Source organism: Haliotis rubra, unplaced genomic scaffold (assembly GCF_003918875.1).
Source record: "Haliotis rubra isolate DU_JTF1 unplaced genomic scaffold, ASM391887v1 Scf1085, whole genome shotgun sequence".
In the NCBI taxonomy this organism is placed as follows: Eukaryota; Metazoa; Mollusca; class Gastropoda; order Lepetellida; family Haliotidae; genus Haliotis; species Haliotis rubra.
In genome coordinates this window covers 195502-212500 of record NW_025764987.1, presented here as the reverse complement: position 1 = coordinate 212500, position 16999 = coordinate 195502, and the positions used below count along the sequence as shown (strand labels likewise).

At 40.2% G+C, this 16999-nt stretch overlaps 1 long non-coding RNA gene across 1 annotated transcript; it reads left to right on the top strand.

The window, feature by feature from the left end:
* The first annotated feature begins 2200 nt into the window (after nucleotides 1-2200).
* LOC124282129 lies at nucleotides 2201-14384 on the top strand. The gene is made up of 3 exons (XR_006900066.1): nucleotides 2201-2210; nucleotides 4832-4838; nucleotides 14274-14384. It is a non-coding gene; the product is annotated as an uncharacterized LOC124282129 (long non-coding RNA).
* The last annotated feature ends 2615 nt before the right edge of the window (nucleotides 14385-16999 follow it).

The following is a 16999-nucleotide window of genomic DNA, read 5'->3' as shown; positions in this document are numbered from 1 at the left end:
GTTAAGGTTAAACCATGGGAGTTAAGGTTAAACCATGGGAGTTAAGGTTAAACCATGGGAGTTAAGGTTAAAGCATGGGAGTTAAGGTTAAAGCATGGGAGTTAAGGTTAAAGCATGGGAGTTAAGGTTAAAACATGGGAGTTAAGGTTAAAGCATGGGAGTTAAGGTTAAACCATGGGAGTTAAGGTTAACCTTGGTAAAGGTTCCTTCGTGAAAGGAGCCCCTGCTAATTTAGTCACTCCAACGTCTTGAACAGTAAGCAGCACCACTGTACATTAGGAATCGTTAAAGATATCTAGATACCAACTCACCTCTGTGTAGGGCTGACTATTGAGGGGGAAACAACTATTGCGATAGCGATAGTTTATTGCAACAGACTACTGCCTAGCGATAGTCTATTGCGACCAACTATTGCAATACTTTTTTTTCTCGTTGAATTGTATCATTTGAAGCCATTTCCCAATGAATGTAAAGATTATATGAAATAAAAACAAGCTGAAGTAGTTTCAGTCTCTTTTAATAACTGACAAGAAACTTGAAACCCAAATCAAGTAAATCAAAGTGAGCGAATCTGGTACTTCCTGTATTTTGCGCTGCGCATTTATCAACAGAAGTCAATTACTACACTATCGATAGTCATACTATCGATGCGTCTATAGTTTTTCGTTTCTACCATCGATTAATTGCATCGCTACAGGCCTACCTCTGTGTAATTCCGAGGGTTTTACGTATAAGGAGGACATTGTTGATCCGTCCTGACTAGCAGGTGTGCCCTCAGCTCACACCCTGTAGCCCTGTGGTGTTCTTTAAGGCAGAACCCCAAACCCCATTACACATGTATACATAGTAGAAGCATTCGAAAGCTGTAAATTTCACAACCTGGTTCCTGGGCCTGCTGCGCTACGCTTCGGCACTGATCATGACCCCGGTAACGTCCGCCCATTGGCGGCCCTTCACAACTGGGTGACACGCCATAAGATTTACTACAGAAAAATCCGCTCCTTCTAATCCTTGCAAACATGTCGTGCAGCGTGCTCTGTCGTACAGCGAACTCTGACAATCTGGAAATTCAAAACGAGGCTCTGCCTCTAGAAAAGTTTGGGTTCTGGTACGGACTTGATATTATACCAATCACATTGTGCGTTACAGAACTACCCTGAATAAGCGCAACAAAACACATAACAGGTGCAACCAGTGACCCAGATGCATTGTGAATCATTTTACGACCTCATGAAACTGGGACAGTCTGTGACGTCATGCTGCCTACACCTCGCCATAAAATATAGAAATACGATGTTATTCAAGTTTAAAATGAAAATTCGTTTGTAAATAGTTATTACCATTTCCTTTTGAAACAAGGAATTGGAATTCAGTGAAACCATAGTTGTTTGTGATGTATATCTTCACTTTCACACGAGAAAGCGGAAAATCGGCGGAAAAGCAGGTGAATAGGTTAATAAGATTCATGTTTCGGTTTGGTAGTTTCGAGATACGAAGGTTGTCGTTGTTTGGGCGAAATGTAAACAATGACACACATCCCATTTTCAGCACCGACCGCAATTTTTATAATATCCTTACAACTAAAACGAACCAACCGTTTTCTTGCTACACGAAGGATGTCATATCGTACATAACTGGGCAGGATTACAAGCTATATGCGCTCTCTCTGTTTGGTTGACACTTCTGACGTGGATTGATTCTCAGACATCTGAAGGCATCTCAGTTGGCACCTGACCTCTTCATTGTTTGGACAGGAACCAGGGAAACGCTATGAAGAAACTGATTCACATAGGCTTCTCTTTGGGGATTCTTTTGACACTGCTGCATGACGTCCAAGGTAGGTAACTCTAGTATGAATTTAACTACATTATTGACCATAAAACAGCATTACCTGCTCATTTTCCTATTGTATCTGTCCCATTTCGAAAAACAATTCGAGGGGTTAGTGCCAGAACACCTTAAGTAAATAATTCTGTCAAATTTAGGTAAGGGTATTGATGCACTCACATACTGATTTGTTACTCATAAAAAAGCCCATAGCAATCAGGGGCTTAATTAGGTGGTTATGCATTAGAGTTCAAACAACTTATCAATTATCTCTCCTTTTGGTATAGACCAGGTTATTCTATGTTAATATACACCGTTCAGTCCTGCTCAACTGCTGTAACCACGCTTGATATTCTCATGCCATAAACCCTTAACTGGCAGCAGTCGCCTCTGGCAGACTCTGGGGTGTCCATCAAGAATTTCCCTTACCGGTTAAAACAACTGATATGCTGAAGAATTGTCCGGGCTCTTTAGAACTTACAGCTGATAAGGACCTCTCTCTCCGGGATCAGATGGTCTTAATTACTGTTATTCTGTTGTGGCCATATATAAGCGTGCCTCCCAGCTATTTACAGGGGTTTGTTCCACACTAGCCAAGGTTAGTTTATTTTGAACCTTGGGAGAGGAGCTATTTTCTAAAGTGTTGCGTTTATATTAGGAACATTTACAATGGAAAACCCCACTAAGACATTAAGCAGTTAAGTCATATCTGTAAATAGAAAATAAGTACTTGTTAAATATTACAAAACATGAGTGTAGTAATATAATTTGTATTTCACTTACGAGGTTTACCTGTCTGCATAAAAAGTTATTTGCCAGCACCCAACTAAAAATTGAAACTAAATTGCTTTGATTATTGAGTGTTAGTGTTATCAACCAGTGTGTGATATTAGTCAGTCCCTTAGTTTAGTAAGTCTGGTTTTAAGATCGCCTGCAAGATGTCTGAATTATGGTCCGACGCAGATGAAGATGAATTATTACAATCTGACTTTTGCCACATCCACAGGTTGGTCACTTGCCACTAATATGTCAGTCAATTCTGATTATATTCAACATGAACCAAACCCATGAGGAGTGGCTGGACAATACCAGCACAACCTGATAAACTATCGGATATACCAATACAGTATGACGCAAATGATGAAGAGGATGAGTCAGTGGCTATACCAGCACCGGGTCATACCACTGAGGATAATCAAACGCAGATTGTATCAATACAGCGTGATGTGCCTCTTGATTTATAAGGGAAAATAGATACTACGTCCAGGTATTTACCACAACAGTGTGCAATACAGTACAGAGTTATGCGCCTGCAGACATACCAGTACAGAGTGATGATACTACAGACACAATAGTAAAGAGTGATGCACATATAGACATACCAGAACATAATGATGCACCTATAGACACACGAGTACAGGGTGATGCACCTATAGACATACCAGCACAGAGTGATGCACCTATAGACATACAAGTACAGGGTGATGCACCTATAGACATACCAGAACAGAATGATGCCCCTATAGACATACAAGTACAGGGTGATGCACCTATAGACATACCAGAACAGAATGATGCACCTATAGACATACAAGTACAGGGTGATGCGCCTATAGACATACCAGGACAGAGTGATGCACCTATAGACATACCAGGACAGAGTGACGCCCCTATAGACATAAAAGTGCAGTCTGATTCGCCTAAAGACATGCGAGAACAGAATGATGCACCTATAGACATACAAGTACAGGGTGATGCACATATAGACATACCAGTACAGACTTATGCGCCTATAGACAAACCAGAACAGAGTGATGCGCCTATATATATAATTATATATATATATATATATATATATATATATATACCAAGAGGGCTCAGACTGGTGCGCCTATCGACATACCTGAACAGACAGATGCACCTATAGACATACCAGTACAGTCTCATGCGCCTATAGACATACCAGCACAGAGTCATATGCCCGTAGACATACCAGTACATACTGATGCGCCTATAGACATACCAGCGCACAGAGTGATACGCTACAGATTTATTAGTACAGTGTTATGGGCGCGGAGGAACATCATCTCTGAGGGATAGTGAGGATTGACTTTGACAGTTCAGATAATGAACTATTGTCAACACTAAGGAGAGGGAAAAGGACTGGTCCCTGACAACGATCCAGCATTGTCGCCAGGTGAAGAATATGATCCAGATAAAACCGCACTCGATTCATCAGACTCAAGAGTTTTTACTCCATGCATACACATGCTCACTTGTCAGTGAACTTTGCTACATGAGGAAAGTGAACTGTTACAATTACAAAGTGTACGATTTAGCCACAAAGGAGCAAGCACATGCTTTGTATGGTCGGAAGTGGATGCCAAGAGGGGATCATGTGAAGTTGCATCATGCCTGCAAATTCAGCTGAAGGCTTTGCCACCAACCATCAAGCATGTAGTTCTGTATTCAGATACCTGTTCAGGACAGAACAGAAACCAGTATGTCGCAGCCTCCCTATTACATGTTGTGACCACTATTGAACACATCAGTACAATTGACCACAAATTTCTAGAGCCAGGCCACACACAGATGGAGTGCGATGCAATTCATTCCACCATTGAATTTGCCAATAATAAGACTAGTGTCTATGTACCAAGCCAGTGGGACACTGTTATAAGAATGGCCAGCAGAAAGGACCGTTATATTGTCGTCCCAATACAGTTCACCGATGTGATGGACATTAAGAAATATGCCCATGGTAGACTGAAAAACACCAAAATTGATACAGATGGTGGTCGTGTGAACTGGTTGTCAATGTGCTGGATGCGCTACATTAAAGGCAACCCAGAAAACATCTTCTTCAAGACTGAGCACAGCAATGAGCCATTCAGAGAACTGAAAGTGTCTACAGGCAGCCACCGGGGATGACTTCTGAGTATCTGTGGACCTCTGACCCGAAGGTACTCGGGAAAACAAGCAATTTCCTCAGCCAAGAAAAAAGATCTCATGTCACTCTGTCGGTCGGGTATTATACCCAGAGAGTATCACAACTATTACAAAGAACTCCTGACAGATGCTGAAAAAGTAGAATGCCTCCCCCTTCCTGACGCCTTGGAGCAGGATACAGACACCGATACAAACTAAAGCTACGACACTGAAACAACAGTCGTTGCTTTGTACTATTACATGGTGTAAGTTATAATAAGATTGTGGATATGGACGAGGATAGAGTAATAATCATAGTGTCATAGTCTGGTTTCATATATTTCTTAGTCACTTTCATTCAAATGGCATGCCATGTTTCCAAGAACATGTTATGTTGTATTATTTCCTGACTCCTCATTTACTGTAAAGTGTTCTGCTATATATTTCCTCATTTTGCAAATTTAATTTGCACACATATTTCACACAAATCACTTTTTTCCACCAGACCACATAGTTATGTAAACCTTTTCCTATAAGTTATTTAACAAGTTTAAAGAGTATGAAATAGTGTTAAGAGGTGGATATCAATATTAATTCTCAATTCAAGAAATGACATTTACATTTTGAGACGTCATCAAATCATTAACGAAAGGAAATACTACTCATTATTATATCTAACATGTCACATATCTAACATGACATATCTATGTCATCAAGTACCTAATGTGATTATTCAGTGTTCTATCTAATATGTGTGATGTAATCTTGATTCACTTATAACAGACTTAATTTTTAGTATCAAAAGTCTTTAGCCTTCATCTATGTCATAGTCTAGTGTCATAGTTCTATTAAGTTTTATCATCCAAAACTGTGTTCCACAGGAGACATTGCTGGTGTGAGATCAGACGATATCTTCTAGGACATATCGTTTTGAGAGTAAATTTTGCACAATGCCCTGACAATGATATGACGTCATGAACTTGATGACGTCACATTGCTATGACATCGCTGCACTTAGAAGATAAAGCTACTCTGTTTTCAATTTTGCGGTCCTTTATCGTTGATTTAAGACCGCTAAATGTAATTTAAAACCGAACGCGTTAGCGTGAGGTTTTAAATTAAACATTTAGCGGTCTTAAATCAACGATAAAGGACCGTAAAATTGAAACAGAGTAGCTTTATCTTCATTCTAGCACGACTGATAAGCGTTTTAAAAAACCGAACTGTTTGGCGCGCAAGAACACAAGGCGCAAAGGGGCCTTTTTCCTGGAAATCGCTTGGAATCGTCCGGTTGAGGGACAGGTTGTGTAATGAACAAAATAAGACATTTTCAACAACATAAATGCTATATTTCAGGAAACAGTATGCTTGTATTTGTAACAAGTAGCATACCTAAATAAAAAAGTATACAGTTAATACTGTGAGCAAGTACAATTATTTGATTTTTCTCGCCCAAATGCAAGCCGTGAACTCGCTAAGTTTAGTCGCCGCTAACTTTATTCACGGAAATAATTGTTGATAACCACCCTACTATTCCCAATTTGGAAAAGACCTGACATGCCACGTTTTATGTGGGATACATGGACAGTGGGAGTGGAAGACTGGGCATTACGGCCGGGACGGAAGCGGTCAGGTTAGGATGTGTGGGCCGACGTGTGTTGTCGACGTCTACCACACGTAGATCTGGAGTCGATTTGAATATACTGCCGTTTTTTGCGCTGCTGACGGATTTTCCAGCTTCGTAGTTTCTTCAATGGGATAAGGGTTTAAAAATTCTTCTTCAAACCATTCGCTTTTTACTTCAAAAACACCAAAGATGCTGCCGAGATAGAAATTGCCGATGTCCGACATGTTTGTTTACAAACAATAGGGTCAACTTGTTCGTTGTATTCATACGCGGTGAATCGGTCACTTTAATTAGCGGTCCTTAAACTGTCATTTAAGTACGGTTTTGATGAGCTCTCAGCCAATCAGAATCGAGTATCACACATTGTCGTGCTAGAATGCGAGTTCAATGGCAGTACTGTGTTCAGAGATGTACATTTTTCATTGAAAGCTAAGGAAGAGTGATTCTTTATGATACATAGAATCTCACCCTCGTGTCTTCTGATATCAAATATATCAACACTCGTTGATCAAAGTAAAATATCGGCAAGCCTCGGACATTTGTTACTTTATCAACTCGTGGTGATATATTTGATATCAAAAGACACTCGGGTAAGATACTCTATATACCAAGCGGCTTAAATTATTACTCAGATCGTTACATTAATCCCTAATTTGACTTAATATGCAATGGGCTTATCTGTGGTTGCATATTATGTGTTAGACTAACAACTAGTCTCTGAAATGAACATATTTTACTGAAAAAAGTTCATAGTAAAAAAAAAAATATATAATGAAAAGGAGCCCTGAGACTTTCTTCATTTTCAAGCTGAGGAAATCTAGACTTGCCACATTTTCTAGACTTGCATGGGCTTTCTTGGATATAATTGCTTCAGGGTCTGTACGAGAGACTAATTATGTGTATGTTTGTGACTGTGCTTGAATTTCTTCTATTCAATAATTTGAAACTATACTGTTTATGAATTTCTGTTTACATGTAATATCATATTGAAATAGTTAAAATACTGAAACACTTACAATGTCTTATAGTAATTGGTTTTATTCTTCAATAAAGAAGTACACGGTAATGATGCATTGTGGAACTATGTTGAAAGTATTGAGACGTTGTTGTCATCTAACAGAAAAGTCTAAAAGAAAGTCTTGAAGGTGGTTTAAGCAATTACTGATGTCTTCAGTGATAACAACATGTGAAGGTAAAATCTCACAAGCACAATTTAAAGCGAGCTATAAGTAAAATGCATTCAATAACAGAAAGGCAGTTACTGCTGGTTAATGGTTCCAGCCACCAGCTGAGAGTGTGGGATACTGCCGAGAGCAGCTTTACCGCAGGATATGGTTACAGGGCTTAAGGAAACAGTGGTTGGCGGCTGTGATGATATGGGTGATCTTGCGATCAGGTGTCATTGCTTTTAGTTGGCTTCCGCATTGATACAATTGTTGGGGCAAAGATAATGCTCCCCGAGTTAGGGGAAACTGCGACACAGGGAAGTCGTAGCCGCAAACTATGCCACAATCCCCTGTTTAAAGATAACCGGATTCTTGACTCGGGGACAGACATATTCTCAACATATTCTCAACATATTCTTAACTGCCATACACTGTGTTTGTAATTTAACTGGTTCTCGCTCTCATGTTTACAGAGCCCAGAGTGTTTTACATTTAAGCCAGAACAAGCTAAAGTTTATTTTCGTCATACCTATTTAATTAGGCTGATTATATTTATGTTTGTATAGTAGCATGAATGCACCAGCATACTCTGTCACCTAGTCACAAAACAGTAAACAAGAATTGATTATATTTTTTTTTATAACTGTCCAAACATTTGAGTGCTGTTTCTCGAAATGTGCCTGTGTGGTTATAAGTGGTTCTGGCTCTAACCCTCGAATTATTATGATATATTTTGAGAGCTTGATAACTTTGAATATAGAGCAGCGTAAAGCGTTTTTATATTCAATATGCAACCACATGCTAACGAATCAAGTCAAAGCACACTCTCCTACCCAGAGTTCCATGCGGCAAGCCAGCATAGTAGTGATGTTATGTTAGTCATCGCTGTGCCGGAGTGTGATCAAAACATTGATTGCACAACAGTCTCGTTTCCTGCTGACTGGGTTCCGTCCTGTTGCGCAACTTAAGTCCAGAATTGTGAGACTAATTATTCAACTGGATATATAAATATTAATAAGTATTATTTGATACATCTTGTCACTTGTATATTGCAACACTACGCTCCTTCTAATCCTTGCAAACACGTCGTGCAGCGTGCTCTGTCGTACAGTGTGCCCTAACAAATGGAAATCATTTTACGACCTCATCAAATAGGGGCTGATTGTGACGTCTCAATTAACGTCATGCTGTCTAAAACTCGTCATAAAATAAAGAAATACGATTTTTTTAAAGTTTAAGATTGAAATTCATTTGTAAATACCTTTTTTGTAATGAAACAAGGATTTGGAATTTCTTGTAATCATAATTGTTTATGATACCTAAGTTCTCTTTCACCCGAGAAAATTCGGATCGGCTGAAAGTAGGTCATTGTCGGATTTGGTTCATGAGACTCATTTTTCGGTTGGTGATCCCAATATGATGGCACTTAAAACATTTAATAACTTTGCAAGATAATACATATGAATAGATATGAATACCTTAAGCATTTCATACACACGATTGAAAGAAGGTATAGGGAATGTGCTCACAGAAGACAATAAAAATTCATTCATTCTTAGATATTACGAACATTTATAACAAATTCATAAATCCATCTTCAGGACTTGCCCCCGAATGTATCTGGGTTTGTCGGTACATACCCGTTGTGGGAACCCAGATGTACTTCACTAGGACCTGCATCAGTGCCGATTTTCATCTCCTCTGTATGTTTGATGTTTAACGCCGCACTCAGCATTATTCCAGCAATGTGGCGGAGGTCTGTAAATAATCGAGTCTGGACCTGACAATCCAGTGATCAACAGCATGATCAGGATCTGTACAATTGGGATCCGATGCACAAGTATGTTTACGGACGTACTTCGACAGCGCCAGATCCGAGATGGTCTACGCAATTGGGATACGATGACATGTGTCAAGCAAGTCAGCGAGCCTGACTACCCGATCCCGTTAGTCGCCTCTTACGATAAGCTGAAGACCAATTCTAATCCCGATCTGCTCGGGTTTCCTTTAACATGGAACTGACAACCGCCTCACTACAGAACACCTTTTCATCTATGTCACAGCTAGTTCTCTGTGGAACAAATAAGCCGTGATATAGATGAAAACGTTTTCTGAAGCGTAGCGCCGAGCCATCGCACACATGCCCACTGTAAAGTTTGACCATATTCACAAGGTGTGCGACTTCGGATCAGAATGGGCGTGGTTTGAATGTCACGGAAAGGGACATATTTTGGCCGCTTCACACATAACTGATTAACTATTTTGTTAAGTTAGGCATCAGCTTTGTGAGAAGGTAGACATTTTTATATGTGTATGGACCCTACTAAATCTGTTCTGCTTGAGTACCGTATTGCATAGAACTGGGTCCCTTCCTTCTGGTGACAGCATTCAACGTCAACCTTTGAGCACGTCGGTTACCGGCAGATTGGGCTAGACGTACTATACTTTCACGTGTATTCAGAATGAGTTTAGTTTTACGCCGCTTTTAGCAATATTCTTGTAACATCACGGCGGGGGACACCAGAAATGGGCTTCACACATTGTACCCATGTGGGGAATCGAACCCGTCCTCGGCGTGACGAGCGAACGCTTTAACCACTAGGCTATCCCACTGACCCGGGCCACGTACCAAGCAGCCTATGATGGGGGTTCGAATCCCGGTGCGCCCTGATCATGTATTCAGATTGTTGTGTATATGGGGCATGTAGGCAGTGGGGTAGTGTGGTTGCCATGCAGAAGACCCGGGTTCGATTCTCCACATGAGCACACTGCGTGAAGCCCATTTCTGGTGGAATATTGCTAAAAGCGGAGTAAAATCATACACACTCCCTCATTATGGGGCATGTCTCTTCCAAACAATGCAATACGTTAACTGCCGTCAACTTGGTATATGTCGTTCCTGAATGAAAAGTTTATTGGGAAGTTAACGCCCGTCTTTAAGTTATTTACTATCGATAGGGAAACACCCTTGTGTCGTTCTTGATGTTGTCTCGAAGTTGGTTTATACGCATTCCACATTTAGTCATCATTTTGTGCTTGTGACGAACTTCTGATATCTCGAAGTATACGTCGAACTTTGACAGGGGTGTTTGACTCTGTTTCTGATCATAAGCTATTGAATTAATACCGCGTTGAATGTCTTTACAGGTGAAGACTACTTGGTGGCCGTGGCTTATACGGGTGAAGACTCGCACATCAGGTCCACAGCAGGAGAAACTGGGGGCCTGGTGGAGATACAGTATCCGCACCTCGTCTATAGAACGTGGAGTGTACTGGGTCAGTTCGATTGTGACTCATCCAGGGTACGGAATGAAAATAAAATCACGAGCAGTTTAGAAAATAAGGCTGTCGTTGTGAGCGGAAGTGACGAAGACATAAACATCGTGGTAGATGCTGACGGTATATTCTCTCCACTTCCTATATCTGCCCTTGGGACCAAGTACATTTTACCTTCAAGTCTCGCAACTGACAATGATTATCAATCCTTGTTACTAATAGCTACATACAACATCAGCACTACTGTTGATATATTCCTCCGAATGAACAGAGGAAGTATCAGCTTTGCCAATTACCACTACATTGACGGGGATGTATTATCCCTTAAACTTAATCCGTATCAAACGTTCATGATATCTACTCCATATGATCTTAATGGAGCGGTCATTGACAGTCAACACAGCATAGCCGTCTATAGTGGTATTGAATATGCCTCCAAGTACACGGTGTATGACCAACTACTGCCGGTCAAACACTATGGACAGGAGTATGTTGTTGCTGTAGATCACAGCAAACTGGAGCTGCAGATCATCAGTGAACACAGCCACGTGCAGATCACCTTCAGTTCTGGAGCCACAGTCTCTACTGGCGAGCGTCGTCTCTATAACCGCTCACTTGAACGGGGAGAGAGTCTTCACTTCACCGCCACAAGCCCGGTACTGGTGACACTCAGTCGAGCAGATGGTTACAGCAGTGCCTTCACAACCGTACCACCTGTACACTCGTACGTCACTCACAGAGGAGTCTGCCTGTTTGGTGAAGATCTCAGAATAACACTAAAGATACTAACTGACAAGAAAGCCATTGTGTTGATTAAGGGCAAAAAGGTCAACAGCCTTATGACATGGAGGGGTATAGAAGGAAGCAGATACAAAGTTGGCACACTGTTACAGTTACAGTCACGACGTATACATTCTACATTCATATCCAGCGACTTCCCCTTCACAGTTCTGTCCTTCTATAACGGATCGGTCTATAACAGCGGCTACAATCTGCCTGTAGAGGAACCAGTAAATCTTAAAGGTATGTGATAGTTCTAATCATTACACTGGCCTTATAATAATAAAATTAAAAAATCGTCATATACCTAGTCTTCCAAGAGAGGCACAGTTTGCTAAATAAACTGAGGAGGTCTTCATACCCTGCCTCTCCCTATACAAATGATCATTATTACAAGATACAGTCATATTATAATTATCTCAATCACTCATTTACATATACATGTATGTGTGGGAATAATCGTTTTGCCAACCAAACACAAGATGATACTATTCACAGAAGGCAAGTGAAGAATAGATCAGGCTCGGCTAAATATAGGACTGTTTCTTTGGTGTGAAATGTTTTACTTATTTAGGCCTTTTTGTAAATAGAACTGTATGGGGGTTTCTTTGGTGTGAAATGTTTGACTTTTTTAGTCCTTTTTGTAAATAGAACTTTACGGGGGTTTCTTTGGTGTGAAATGTTTGACTTATTTAGTCCTTTTTGTAAATAGAACTGTATGGGGGTTTCTTTGGTGTGAAATGTTTGACTTATTTAGTCCTTTTTGTAAATAGAACTGTACGGGGGTTTCTTTGTGAAATGTGACTTTAAATGTTTGACTTTTTTAGTCCTTTTGTAAATAGAACTGTACGGGGTTTCTTTGGTGTGAAATGTTTGACTTATTTCGTCCTTTTGTAAAATAGAACTGTACGGGGGTTTCTTTGGTGTGAAATGTTTGACTTTTTCAGTACTTTTTGTAAATAGAACTGTACGGGGGTTTCTTTGGTGCGAAATGTTTGACTTATTTAGTCCTTTTTGTAAATAGAACTGTATGGGGGTTTCTTTGGTGTGAAATGTTTGACTTTTTTAGTCCTTTTTGTAAATAGAACTGTGCGGGGGTTTCTTTGGTGTGAAATGTTTGACTTATTTAGTCCTTTTTGTAAATAGAACTGTACAGGGGTTTCTTTGGTGTGAAATGTTTGACTTATTTAGTCCTTTTTGTGAATAGAACTGTACGGGGTTTTCTTTGGCTACTGTGTTTTTGTTTTGTTTTGTTGTTGTTGTTTTTCTCTCACTCTTTAATAATACATATATGAGACCACGGTTGTTATATGTCGACCTACATATGCCTCGTGGCCAGGACACCGTGGTCGTTTTCAGACATAGCTTCATGCTACATACATCGAATACAAGCTTATCAATGTTTTACTGTGACATAAAGTCAAAAGTGATCAAAATAATAATTCTATATTTATTAGAACTACGATTTATTACTTGATAAATTCCCTTTTACAAGCATTGAGTGTTGGAATAGTATTTGACACATTGCATTGGTAAACATAAAATGTTGCTACTGTAAAGGCATAATCAAGACTTATAATATTAGCTTCATCTAAAGAATCTGTTTCCTGACATCCAAGCAAAACATTCTCTCTGTAACTTTGTGGTTTGAAATGTCTACAAAAATTATGCTGTTGCCAATCGATAAACTGTAACCAAAAAGGTATGACTGATGAACAATAACACGTGTAATGATTAACAGTATCAGTGAAATCACACTTCTCACACTTGGCAGTATTCTTAATGTTAAGTTTATGTAAGTAAACATTACATGGAACAATAGAGTGTAACATTTTAAAATGGAGTTGTTTGTATGTATTTTCTAGCGGTAAACTCATAATAGGTCGTCATTTGTGTTTTGCAACTCCGGGTGATGTCATAACTAATTTCTGTTGCAATAAATTTTGCCAAAATTTAGATTTTATTGGCGTCTCATTAACTGGAATGCTGCCAATTAAGGAGTACTCTGGTTGTGTAGGTTGGGGAGAGTTATTGTTGTAAACATTTTCCCCTACAAATCTCTTAATAGCATTTATGATGTTTTTATATTCATTCTCTTTTAGAAGACAAAAGTTAAACTTGAGGTTTAAGTTAGATTGGGATAAAAGGGCGCCGTGTTCATCAACTAACTGTCTTATAAGGATTATTCCTGCATTTTTCGACTCAATATTCATGAGGATTTGTGTAACATGAAATGCTTTTGTTATTCCATATAACAGCATTATATAAATCCTCATCTTCTTTGCAAAACACCTGACAATACTGTAAAACCTTCTCATAAAATGTAGGCTACTGTCTATACACGTGCTTTAGCTGACGCTTTACTGCTAGAAATACTCATTAATTACTTATAGGCACATATCGTCTATCAAACAGACCCCGAAACAAATATATCCAAGAAAATCCATGCAAGTCTAGAATATGTGGCAAGTCCTTTTCATGATATTTTTTATTCTAATTTAGGAACTATAAAATATGTTCATTTCAGAGACTAGATGTTAGTCTCAGGCACATAGACAAGATAATGACATGTTCTTCGTGTCTAATTTACTAGTGGTTAAGACATACATACTTTGTCTTATAGATCCAAGTTACTTGATGGTGCTCTTCGAACAGAAGTATATAGGTAGACCTCGGATACTCGCCAGTGCTGGAGAGACAGGAGGCCAGTGGCAGGTACAGGATCCACACACTGGGCGAGTCTGGTCTCGGCGCTTCAACCCTTACAACACAGACTACTTTTACCCGCCTAATACAACTGCCAGTGTAGTGCTTGTTCATGTCAGAGATGATGCTATTCAGATCGAAGGGAGAATGAACGATCACACATCATTCTCTCCCCTCCCTGTGTCGGCGCTAGGCACGAAGTACATCATGTCTTCCTGTCTTCCTACTCCTGACAACATTCACCGGGACACAACGTCGTACATGTCCGTCTTGGTGATAGCCACACACAGCAAGGAGGCGGATATTGACGTCATCTTCAGACTGGACGGCAACGTCACCTATGACCGCAGGACATACATCGACGGGGACAGTCTCAGTATTAGATTAGATAAGTATCAGACTATCTCCTTAAACAGTTCATCTGATATGACCAGAACCATTGTTTATGCCAGGAGACAAAAGCCGTCTATAGTGGAACATACGTTGTGAGCAGAACACTCTTCACTACTTTCGAGCAATTACTGCCTGTGAAACATTATGGACATGAGTATATTCTCGCTATCCAGGACCCGTATTACGATGACCGCTCATACGTGAGTGCCCTGCAATACCAGCTTCAAGTTGTTACTGGCCACAGTGACACAAGCATCATGTTTAATAACGGTTCTTCCATATCAGTGGGTAAAGATGGAGTGTACCGTACACAATGTGGAAATACTGAAACGTTCTACTTCAACACCACAAGGCCAGTTATGGCCACTCTGTGTACTTTTGGAAGGCATCACTATTCTGATGGGCTAGTTGTAGTGCCCCCGGTAAGTCTATATTCCAAGTTCACAACACTAGAAGCCCCAGGTACCGTGCAGATATTGACAGACCAAGAAAACAACAATGTGGACGTTCAACAAGCCCATTACAATCACTCTACAGTCTTCAGCCTTCCGTTGACATGGAAGAATGTGTCAGGTACAAGATACAAAGTGGGGACATTGAGAAGTGGGAGCTACACAACAACCATCCGTTCTAACTCTACCTTTGCTGTCCTTGGATACTATGTTTACACCGTGTACAATGGAGGATACAGTTTTAGCACATATCCAGATACAGGTTTGTCTGATATATACAATTATTTACACACACACACACACACACACAGACACACACACACACACACACACACACACACACACACACACACGAGGGAGAGAGAGACACATACATACATACATACATACATACATACATACATACATACATACATACATACATACATACATACATGTACATACATACAGCTCTATTGTGTTTAAGCTACAGAAATGTGTGTGTGTGTGTATATGTATGTGTCTCTCTCTCTCTCCCTCGCGCGTGTGTGTGTTTGTGTGTTTTTAGGCTAGTCGTATGCGAAGATTCGGATTAGAGTTGATCTTAGCAACCCGTACTTGTTGTAAAACTAACGGGATCGGGTGTCAGGCTCGATGATTTGATTGATGCATGTCTCCGTATCCCAGTTGCGTAGATCGATGCTGATGGTTTCAATCACTCGATTGTTTCGACCAAACTCCCTGATTTACATACCTCCGTCATATAGCTGGAATAACGCTGAATACAACATCAAACAAACTCATCGTACGAGTCCGCTAGAAAGAGGTTTGGTAGTCAAGATCAGTGCTGCATCACCGCATCGCGACGTTGACGTTGTGATAACGTTACAGATGCCTGATACAGACGCCGTGACGTAGCTAACATTTTGCTGAATGCGGCATTATGGAACATTCAATCACACATGTTTTACCTGGTTACTTTTTACAATGACAGTGTAGATCAAAACACAAGAAGGGGCGGTGGGCTAGCCTAGTGGTTAAAGCGTTCGCTCGTCACACTGAAGACCCGGGTTCGATTCCCCACGTGGGTACAATGCGTGAAGCCCATTTATGGTGTCCCCCGCCGTGATATTGCTGGAATATTGCTAAAAGCGACGTAAAACCATACTTACACTCACTCAAAACACAAGAAGGCAAAACAAGTACATTCTTTCCAGAACCATGTGACAAGCACTCACATTGTTCATAATGTTATAATATAACTGGAATAATGCTGTGTGCTGCGTCAAGCAAACTCATCGTACGCATTCGAGTCTGGACCAGACAATCCAGTAATCAACAGCATGGGCATCGGTCTACGCGACTGGGATACGATGACATGTGTCAACCAAGTCAGCGAGCCTGACCACCTGATCCCGCTAGTCGGATCTTACGACAAGCAAGGGTTACTGAAGATCAATTCCAACCCGGAACTTCACGGGTGCAAAACACTAGAAGCCAAAAGCAAACACATAACATGTAACAAGCACTCTGTCGATCGTTAATATGTGTGTTTGAATGTCCGTACTGTTATAAACTCTGTCAAAAAAGAAACGCAACCCCTGTCCTCAGATATGAAAAATTCGTTTGAATGAAGTTATTGCTTCCAAACTAAATTTTATTCGAATGTATTGAAATTATACACGTAATTAATGAAGATTACCATCCAAACAACTGCATTTGTACGCATAAGTGTATTTTATTGCTTATTCCGTCACAACGCATGAAATGACCCTCATGGTGACTTCGCACAAAAAAAACACATGCAAATCATGAAAATGGCAGTTAATGTAGGGGTGTATAAAAGCCCATGTGCTTTCGTATTA